We start from the raw sequence: 10,628 nt of genomic DNA, 5'->3' as shown, positions 1-10,628 counted from the left end.
CTGAGCATACTTCTTCAGAGACTGCCTCTGCTGCATTTTTCCAAAGTCTTTGATTTATAAGGATTATTTTTTTTCCTAATCCATATGGCTAATCAGTAACTTATGTAGGGGCATCAGTGGCTGTAGCTCATTGCATGCTCTCTATCCTCAGAAGGAACAGACAGAAAGGAAGAAATGGCAGCATGTGCCAAACAGAGGTGTATTCTCCCGTAGCAGGATGACGTAAGTCCATGTATACCCCAGGCCTATAACAAAGCAATAGCACAAATTTTTCAGCTAGTTATTTTTCAAGCCATGGATTATTTCAATCTTGCCCTGTCATATACAATGCTGTATTTACATCTGCAGTCTCACAAGTCATGAAAGTTAGGATGCTCCATACACAGTCACATGAAGCACAGATCCCCTCAAATTCTTAAAAAACATAAATGGCTCACAGACAACCAAATCCTAAAGCATGATCCCCCAAACTCTAAAGGCAGTTTTAGATTATGTCTGTGCTGTGCGATGCTGAGAAAGAGATGTTTTGCACATATAGATAGCCCCGTGCTTATCTGCTGCCTTGGAGGCCAGCAGCGGTGCAGCTGTGTTAGTGCAGCTCTTTGGTAACATGTTTGGGAAAGGGAATGTTCTTCATTCAGCAGCTAACTTGATGATCTGTGCACGATACCAGGTAACACACTGCAAATCTATACTCAGTGCATGACACCTTCTGGGCAAGACACAGCTATCTGCCATTCAGTCTGTATCCAAAGCCTCTTCAAGGTAGGTGTTTACGCTCCTGTGGGATCTCACCCTGTAGGCATATCTGATACATGCTATTTAGCTGAGCCTAGCACACAAAGCCACAGCTACTCAACACACAAAGATCCTTTTCACACAAGCTTATGTCCTCTTTCTGACCTCTCAGATCATGATTTTTCTTTTGAACCAACTGAACTTCCTTTTCTCCCTCAAGCATAACACTGGGGGGGGAAAAACCCAACAACCAAACAACAACAACAAAAAAAAGCCAGAACCAACAACAAACCCCCAAAATCCCCAAACAACAAAACCAGCTACTTAAGCTTTCACAGTTTACTCTTAAGTCAAGTATCTGCTTCTCTCTCTGTGAGAACGTTTACTATTAAGGAACAGCAATATTTTAAACTTAGTTTTTCAGAGGGCACTCCTGTTCCTAAAGCATCCCTGTTTGATAAACCGTCTCTATCCCTTGCCTGACTGGGCACAGCTGGAAACTCTTTCTTAGCTTGTTAACATTAATCCTGGATACAAGATATATTAAAAATAGATGGCAGAAATATACATGACAATAAAGGCCAGTTTTAAGTATCTATGTTTGAATTTTTCAATTTAATAAGTGAGCCTTTACAACAAGGAGATAAAGTATCAAAGTCTTACAGATCTCTTAAAAGCCAACCAACCAACAAAGCGGCCTAGTAACTATCTAGACTTTATTCTTTTGTTGCAGATTATTTAAAATGATCACTAATCCTTCTATGAAACTTCAAATTCCATAGGCTCTACACTGCCCAACTTCAGATACAGTCCAAACCTTGGGAGTCTGAGGTCCCTTTCACTATTAATATGCATCATGCAGCACAGCATACACAAGCTAGTCTTTTGAGTTCTAAAATTATTGTTGCAGAACTAATGACATGGCTGTCTAAGCTTAAATGCATTAGGTCTCTAATCAGATTTCCATTTTCTAAAATGTAATTTCTGACCAGTGCAGTTTTATAAGCATTAACTGTATTTTCTAGAAGATGTTTTCTGATTCTACAATTGCTGACCCAACAAGCCAGTATAATTTTAAACTCAGGTCTTTAAGAGAACCAAATGATGTAACTTGTTTTATATTTACTAACAAAAGAGAGGAGAAGCATTTATGAGAACAGTCATAACAAATCGCCCAGTATCCTGCCTCAAAGTCTCTCCCCTTTCAGGATAAGGTAACCTCTTTCTGTCATCTGAGATTATACATTACACATGTAAATCACTACTTGCAAGGACTTCACAGATAAATGTATCTGAGGCCAGGAGGGGAGTACTGTGCCAAAGCCCTCAAGGGCGGCAAACCTAAACAATGGTGTCTTTGTGGATGAAGGCCTGATCAAACTATTACTGAAGTCAAGGGGAGCCTTTTTGATGATTTCCAGGGGTGCTGGATGAGACCCACAATACATTACAAAGCAGTATCACTAACTCTAACCAGAAATACGAGCACAAAAGCAACAGTTTCTCATTTAGAATAGCAGTCTCCCCACTGATTCCTCCTACCTTTTTACAGAACACAGGAACAACCTTGCCCCAAATCCCAATGCTCATCTCAGGAAGCTGGGAGGTGAGATTTCCTACAACTTCTTAAGTGTCAAGCTTTCATCTTGAAGAGACCCAATCTCGGGAAGTAATGTAGCTGCCGGGCTGGACATCATGGACATACAATGTAGCAACTAAGAGGCCAATAAAGAATATCAGTGCACATTAGGGTACGTGGCAAGGAGAAAACTGGAAAACACAAACAAAGCTCTGACAAACTGATGTTCCTATCAGACCATCAGCTGTGTGCCTGTGGTTCTCAAGGCTTGCTGGGAAGCCACCTTCTTAACCCTCTGACCAGAGGTCTGTCTGCTTATGGCTAGCAGTATCTCTGCCATGTACATACAGGTTAGTACCTTTCAAACACATGGCCAGGTTTGGGGAGGACTGCTTGGGGTTCTGTATTCAGGAAAATAGCTCCTAAGGCATTGATGAATTTTAATTTTCTGAGATGCATTTATGCAAAACCTGAAATGCTGTGTGTTAATTAAAACGGGTACACTCTGGGCAGTTCAGCCCATCTTGTAATTATTTCACCTGTTTGCTAATGAATTTTCACCACCTCTGACCTCTATGAAATACATGGGGGGAATAAAAACCCAAACTCATTAAATAGTTCTGGTTTAGATATTAAAGATTATCCCCATTTTCGCACAGATGATGTCCTGGTTCTTTCTCAAACAGGCCAACTCAAATAGCAGTGTTATTCAATTGAACATTTTTTGCCTTTAAAATCTCGAAAATAAATGTGCATCTCCTCTTAATCGTAATGTATGTGTATTCTGTTTGGAACTGTAAACCTCCAGCTACTCAGATAAGCATGGATTTATAAAACACCTTCCTGCTTTTCAGCAGAATTGTGTTGTATCTGGGAAAAAAGCAAATCCTAGGACTACTACATGTATCTATAGAGGTGAACGTGGCACGGAAGCATGAGATTCCAGCTGCCAACTCTGCAGTATGTAGCTGGAAAAACTATGCAGTTATTTAGCTGCGGGGCTGGAGGCAGAGGGTATTTTCAGTTGGCTAGTTGTGCTTCCTTTTGTGCAAGGCACTTATTTAAGAAGAATGTACCTCCCAGGGCATGTCTTTCTTTAATAAGGTCTTTCCTTGATTCTAACAGCCCGTAAAATATTCCTAGCTAACTCTTCAAGTTCTTAAGCTGAGCTTTAAGCAAAAGTGGACCAAGGCTTACCCTTATTGCTCCACAGGCAGAGAAACACTACAAACAAATAGAGATTGAAACAAACCTGAGGGGAAGTGTTTAATGTGGAAATATATTCCTGCACTGAAGGGAGTGTAAGGTAGCACTGTGTGAGGTATGTACATATATACTGGGCACACAGGAGGGAAGGAAGAAGCTGGTACAGACTTTTCCTCTCTCTCCTAGATCCTTCTCTCTCTGAACACAAAGAGAGCAACTCCTCCAAAATCTGAAGTTGGATTGCTCTGATCTGTATTACCTAAGAGACTGCACTAGTTTGGATTTGGAGGGGTCAGGGTCATGGTATTTCTCAGGAACTGTTCTGTCTGCCTCTGCTTGCCACTGAATGCCAGCTTTTTCATATGCCAAGGGGAAAGGAGGTAAGCTTTGGTACATAGCATTGAACCAGAAAAGGGAAACACGTTTATGAGAAAATAGCAAGCCAACAGACCCATTTTCACACTGAGCCTGTCCTGGGATGTAGAGTGTGTGATCCAGCAGCACTCGTGTGCCTTTACTCATGTGCAAATCTGTTGGTTTTTTTTTTTTTTTAATTGGCATGGAAAATGTATTTTTCCCAGAAACCACTCTCTAACTGAAAGAGACCAAATACAGCAAGAAGAGCAACTATTCTCATATGGCACTTGATACAAGTGGAGCTGGCACAGAGGATTAGATACCCCATGTAGCCATCACCACTTGCCAACCTCTTTTCTCCTCTTTCCAACAAGATGAAGCCAAGCACAGCCAGAGCAACTCCTGTCAGCAACGCTGCATCAAAGCCTCCCCCTGGAGCAGCAGCAGCTGCTTTGTGCCATCACCATGAATTGCCTGAGCCAAAATAAACCCTGCTTCTGGCCCACTGTTAGATAGCAATGGAGTGCACGCTCCCATTTCCACTGCAAAGCTTGCCTTCTCCCCTCTCCAAACCCCCACATGCAGCTGCCTTCCCTCAGTGTGGGGTTTTTTTTGCCCATGTTTGTTCAAAGTCAACCCTTGAACTACAGGTGCTGCAGCATGCTCCAGCCCTCACAGCACCAAACTGCCTCGTCAGATAAAGCACAGCTCCAATGAAATGCCAAGAGACACAAGAAATGCTGTATCAGCTTGGACACAGGCCAAACCCTTCCTTCTCACATCTAGGTGGTAACCAGTCACTAGTGGTGTCCCCCAGGGCTTGGTATCGCAGCCAGTGCTGTTTAATATCTTTATTAATGATCTGGATGGGGGGATTGAGTGCCCCTCAGTAAATCTGTGGACAACACCAAGCTGGGCAGGAATGTTGATCTGCTGCAGGACAGGAAGGCTCTGCAGAGGGATCTGGACAGGTTGGATCCATGGGCTGTGGCCAGTGGTATGAGGTTCAACAAGGCAAAGTGCCATGTCCTGTACTGGGGCCACAACAGCCCCATGCAATGATACAGGCTTGGGGAAGAGTGGCTGGAAAGCTGCCCGAAGGAAAAGGACCTGGGGGTGCTGACTGACAGAACTGAACATGAGCAGCTTGTGCCCAGGCAGCCAAGGAGGGCATCAGCATCCTGGCCTGTATCAGCAAGGCCAGGGCAGTGATCATCCCCTGTACTGGGCACTGGTGAGGCTGCACACTGAATGCTGTGTTCAGTTCTGGGCCCCTCACTGCAACAGAGACATTGAGGTGCTGGAGCGGGTCCAGAGAAAAGAAACGGAGATGGTGAAGGGTCTGGAGTGCAAATGTGATGACAAACAGTTGAGAGACCTGAGGGATTCAGTCTGGAGAAGGTTCAGGGGGGGCCTTACCACCCTCTACAACTACCTGAAAGAAGGATCCAGTGAGGTGAGGTTGGTCTTTTCTCCCAAGTCTAAGTGGTAACAGCCTTGAGCTGTGCCAGGGGAGGTTTGGACTGGATTACTAGGAAAAAATTCTTCACAGAGAGGGCAATCAGGCATTGGAACAGGCTGCCCAGGGAAACGATGGAATCACTGTCCCACGGAAGTGTTCATAAGCTGCGCAGGCAGCCCTTAGTGACACGGTTTAGTGGCGGACTTGGCAGTCCTGGGACAACGCCTGGTCTTTACGATCTTAAAGGTTTTTTCCCACCCAGCTGATGCTATGATTCTCATAACGGGGCTCGCAGGGTGTGTGTGGGAACCACAGCTATCCCACAACGTCGCAGGCCCGGGACACAAACCTCACAACCCCTGCCTGATCGCCCTCCGGACCGCTCAAAGTAAATGCTCCCCCCCCCCGCCTCGCGTCAGCCGCAATGCCCGTTCCGCCCTCCCCGGGCCGCGCATGCGCCCCGTCCCGCCGTCCCGCCCCGTGTCCCCCTTTCTCCCTCCCCGCCTGGCGGGCGGCACTCCGCCGGACGCGGCTCCCGCGGCGGCAGGTGAGCGGGGCGGGCAGCGGGAGGGAACCGCGTCTCTCGTCCCACCCGGCGGGGCTGCACCCCACGTTCCTGGGCCCTTCCCCCGCGGCCGCTCTCCCGCCCCGCGCCGTCGTACCCCTCTCGCTCTCCGTCAGGGCCCGCCGCCGCCATGGTGGGTTGCCCCTGCCTTTATGTAACTCACGCCCCTCCCCTCAGGTGTAGCGGGGAGCGGTCGAGATGGCTTTTCTTTCTCCTTACAGCCTTCTGGAAAACCCCTGCCCGCCCACCCGCTCGCCTCACGGTAGGGCGGCCGGACCCCGCGCCTTCGGCCTTGGCAGCAGCGGGTCCGGGCCCCTTTCACTGCAAAGTATTGGCCCAGCCGCCTTCACAGATCCAGACCGAGCGTGGGTTCTTGTGAATTAACCTAGAACTGATTCAAGTCACCCGAGGCTGGATTATGCCCCTTGCAAGAGTATCCAAGGACAACACGCTGCCCAGGGTAGTCTCAGCATCAGTGGGCTTATTCCGTGGGAGGCACACATGCAGTCCTAAGCTTAACAGAGCTCTTGAATTGTACGGTTGCCATAAGATTCCAGCACAGAGACAAAACCACACGAATAAACCAAGCTGGGATTTCACGTGTTTCAAGATGCTGCATGTAATTCACTGCTGTGGAGACTGCAGCCCAAGAAACTAGTGCACTGATGAGCTTACTGCTCACATCTTGTAGCAGAAATACTTAAGTTACCCCAAGCCAAATATTTCCAAGCCAAATATTTCTTGTTTTAAAAAACAGCAGGAAATTACCTGTTGCTACTTGGGAGAGCCTTCCTAACCTCCTCCTCCCTCTCTTTCTTCTCAGATAAGATTTTCAGATGCACAACTCCACCAGCTCTTTATATTGCCTACTTGAGTTTCCTTCCTGCTTTGATAGGTGCCACTTGCCCATCTCCACTCAAGCCGGTTGCTTACTGGCTGCTGGGAAGTATCAGTTAATGAAGCCTTTATCCATAAGTGGTATGGAGATAGTTCACAAACCAAATACAGCGTGATAGTTCATAGATTCGCATTTCCTCCTTTGCCTAGTTGTTCCTATGTATTCTGCTGTAGTAAAAGTTATAACACTGAGAGGTACCTGACTTTATGTGCGTATTGCAAAGGCTTCTGGCAGTATAATCAAGAAACTATTTACATATGTGACTGTAGAAAAGTACCTCAGTAGGTAAAACAGCTCATCAAATGTTAACAAGCTGAAATAACAACACGTGTGTCACACTGGCGTTGATTGCTTGTAATGGAGAGTAAGCTGCAAAATGTTCAGACACCTTCCTTACACAATTGATTCTGAGGATTTTGAATTAGTTTAGGCTGATTGCCCTGTAATCTTTGTGTGCTATGTAAGATGTGTCCACTTTGAAATGTGCTAAGATTGTACCTGCAGTTTCAGTGCAGCATGTTTTTAGCAGTGTACTCATGATCTGGTTTATTTTATAAATGGTTAATAAGATGTCAGGAGCCTAGCATTCAGTTTTCTAGTTAGCCACTTATTTGTAAAAACAACTTTAATCAGTTTGGTCACAAGAGGACACAATCATTGTGTAATTAGTGCCAGTAATTTGATGTGAGGCACCGTAGCACCATGTTAGCTAACATCTTAGTTCTTCCTCAGCAGGTTTCAGCAAACAGATTTTGTAATAATAGTTTCCTGCTTCTTGGGTTGTTAAACCTTCTATCTTGTATTACTTCTGTCCCCTCCTGATTTCAAACAGATTTTTAAGGAGTCTTTCAGCTCCGGGATAAAAGAAAGATGATACTGCTTCATGGTTTGAGCTGTTTGATTTGTGAGTGTAACATGAGGCTGCAGCCTCGGTGAATCTCAGCTCTAGATGAGAATACGGTGATGGTTGGCAACTAAGGCAAAGAGCCCTGAGAGGATGGGGCTGGTTGGTGTGCGGGAAATGGTGTTGGGCTACGGCTCTGGGGTGCTCTGGTGGGTACCGTGCCTTGATTTACATATCTAGAATAAAGTGCAGCTGGTAAATTACTTAAAAACTATTTTACACTCTGTTAACACTTCCCAGGAAGGGCTGAACTAAACACTGCTATGGAGATCATTAAACTATTGTTATTTTTAATCAGGTCCCTCAGAAAATATAGTAGTGTGTCTCCTTGGTAAGGGCCTGTTCTGTGCTCTTAGGAATGTAAAGTAATAAATAAAAGTTTTATTACATAACTATCAACTCTTCCCTATGCCACCTAGAATTGCAGTGGTTTTCTTTTATGTTCTACCCTTTGTATTTTCTCAAGGTTACCCTGAATAAATAAAGCACTTCTTAAGTGAAGTGATACTTTTATCTGTAAAACAGAGTCCTTCCTGTTTTGGGGCTTCTGATGGTTTTGGTGGTTGTTCTGAAGCAAAAGTAAGTCAAATATAAGTAAATCATGGCATAGTTTGATATTGATTATGCAGAATTGATCAGAATTGTCAACCTGTCATCCCATAAAGTCCAGAAGACATGTAGCCATGCCATATAACATATGCCATATAGTTTCAGTGGAAACTGGGATTAAATCTCATCAGAACTTTGTTGGGCATATCCATGTTGGATCAAAGGAAGGAGGGAAGAAGCTATCTCAAAACAGGATTAAAGGGTTGCCAGGCAGAACTATTTCCAAACTGATTTTTATCTGACTGTGGGTTTTTATGCTCTACAAAACACCTTTTTGGTCCTTTTACTGTTGCATTTTTCCAAGAAACAGCAGTCCTCATTCACTGTTTGTGTGTCTGCAGCACTGATGGGGTTTTGGTTATGGAAGCAGATGAAATATGATGCCAACAGTACCCATTTCACTGTTTTCTGAACTACCTGTGTGACAAGTAACATGAAACAGTAATACATACCAGGCTTTGGTACAAGGAGCTTTTGGAATACTGAAAGAATCTAGAAATTTTATATTAGTGTTTAAGAAAATCTTTAATGAATTTCTGCGGAAGAAAGCCTGGTAGTTTTAAAAAAGCTAAACTAGTTAGATGTGTGGTTTCTGACTTTTTCCCCCTCTTAAATTATTTTTCTGCTGAAAAGTACAGTAGGCTTAGGCTTGAAGCTTGAACTTTCCCATATTTTCCAAACTTGTCTGTTTTGATCTAATTAGCCTGGGCATCTGAGCAGTTTTGCATGAGGTTTCCATAACTCCTTTGATGGGATTGGAGAATGGAGAAGGTGAGAGCACTGTGTTTTTTCTACACTATTGTTTTTATCTATCAGGTTTTCCCCCCTATGTTCCTTCTTGGTGATGCAGCTGTAACCAGATTGAACAACGAACAGCTGCTTGTGCAGTCCCTGCCAGAGCTGCTGCTTGGCTGCAGTTTGCGGTGCAGCTGCCTCCTGCCTTTCCCACTTCCTTCCCTCTGTCTCTTCCTTAGCTCTGCCTGCTGCCCTCTTTTCAAATGTTCAAGTTTTCTTAGTACAACACAGGACAACAGCTCAACTTGTTCTGTTAACTAGATTAAGTTGGAGAAGATCTTGTCACTGCATATGCTTATCTAATCTTGTGGTCAGCAGGACCAGCACATAATTACCTTCAGAGCCTCATCAGGCTCTATATTAGACAAGTTAGTTTTACTCAGTCACATGAACAAACTTGTATCGATATATATGCATGTGATCTGTTTGTACTAGAGCTGCTTCCAAAACCTCCCTGCTTACAGGGCTACAAACTCTGCTTTTACAGAAGACAAATTTCTCATCTTCTTCCATTAAGAGGCCCTTTTGTTTCCTGAGTGAGGCTACCTGCCCTTCCCTGCACAGATCATGGTGTGATTTTTTGTTCATCTTATGGGTGGATAAACAAAGTTACGTACAGGATAGTTGGTGAAACTTCACCTGTATCTTGACTTCTGGGTTTTTGCCTTCTTTTTTTCCAACTTCAGTACCACTGCTCATAAAAAGCAGTGGATTTATAGGTATCATAATACCTATCTGAACACCTCCTAGTCATGGTTATAGAGGGATTCTTGGTTTTGTTTCTGTTCTGTGTCACTGAAATGTCTTCCTTGTGTCAGTGGAAGAACAAGGAGGATCCCCTCTTTCTGGGACACTGTCTCCCAAGGTAGCTGACGGGGGAGGAGGCCATGTACTCCAGCATCTAGGTTGGCTTTTTGGCCAAGATTCCTGGTGTTTAATATCATGACAGGGGAAAACAGAGCAATGTTCATTCATGTCCTACCATCCTACCACTGTCTAATGTCTTCTATTTCTTTTTGTTTCAGAATTATTTGAAGCATTTTATCTCAGCTGAACAGAAGTACTTGAGGAATTTTACATGTAATTCAGTTTCAGATTTAGGTAGAATCAAAATTGCTTCATTTAGGATTTTATTGTTGTTTGAATTGTTGGAGATAATAAGATAACATGCTTGTGCCCTGACCTCTCATCCCTGCTTGCTTTTCTAAGTTTGATAGTGAGGAATAGCTAGGGACCAGAATACCAACTCTACAGTCTGAAACAGGTGCACTCTGGGAACAGCAGACATATCAATATTTCTAAATGTTTAACTTGAACAAGAAGATTGCTGACTTGCTCTCAGCAAACAATGGTGAGCTATAAACAATGTGTGCTTTGTTTTTTTGTTCAGACAGTTACCCCTTCATGGAAAGTGTCAAGCAGCTGTCTGCAAGGAATAACAGATGATGTTATGATTGAGGCACTTCCTTTAGTTTCCTTAGGATCAGTCACTTTCCTTGATGGTCACTTACACTC

The sequence above is a fragment of the Neopsephotus bourkii genome, unplaced genomic scaffold, assembly GCF_033783945.1.
Source record: "Neopsephotus bourkii isolate Nb327-2 ecotype Australia unplaced genomic scaffold, CSIRO-AGI_Nbou_v1 NB_547, whole genome shotgun sequence".
Classification (NCBI taxonomy): domain Eukaryota; kingdom Metazoa; phylum Chordata; class Aves; order Psittaciformes; family Psittacidae; genus Neopsephotus; species Neopsephotus bourkii.
This window is presented reverse-complemented; position numbering follows the sequence as displayed.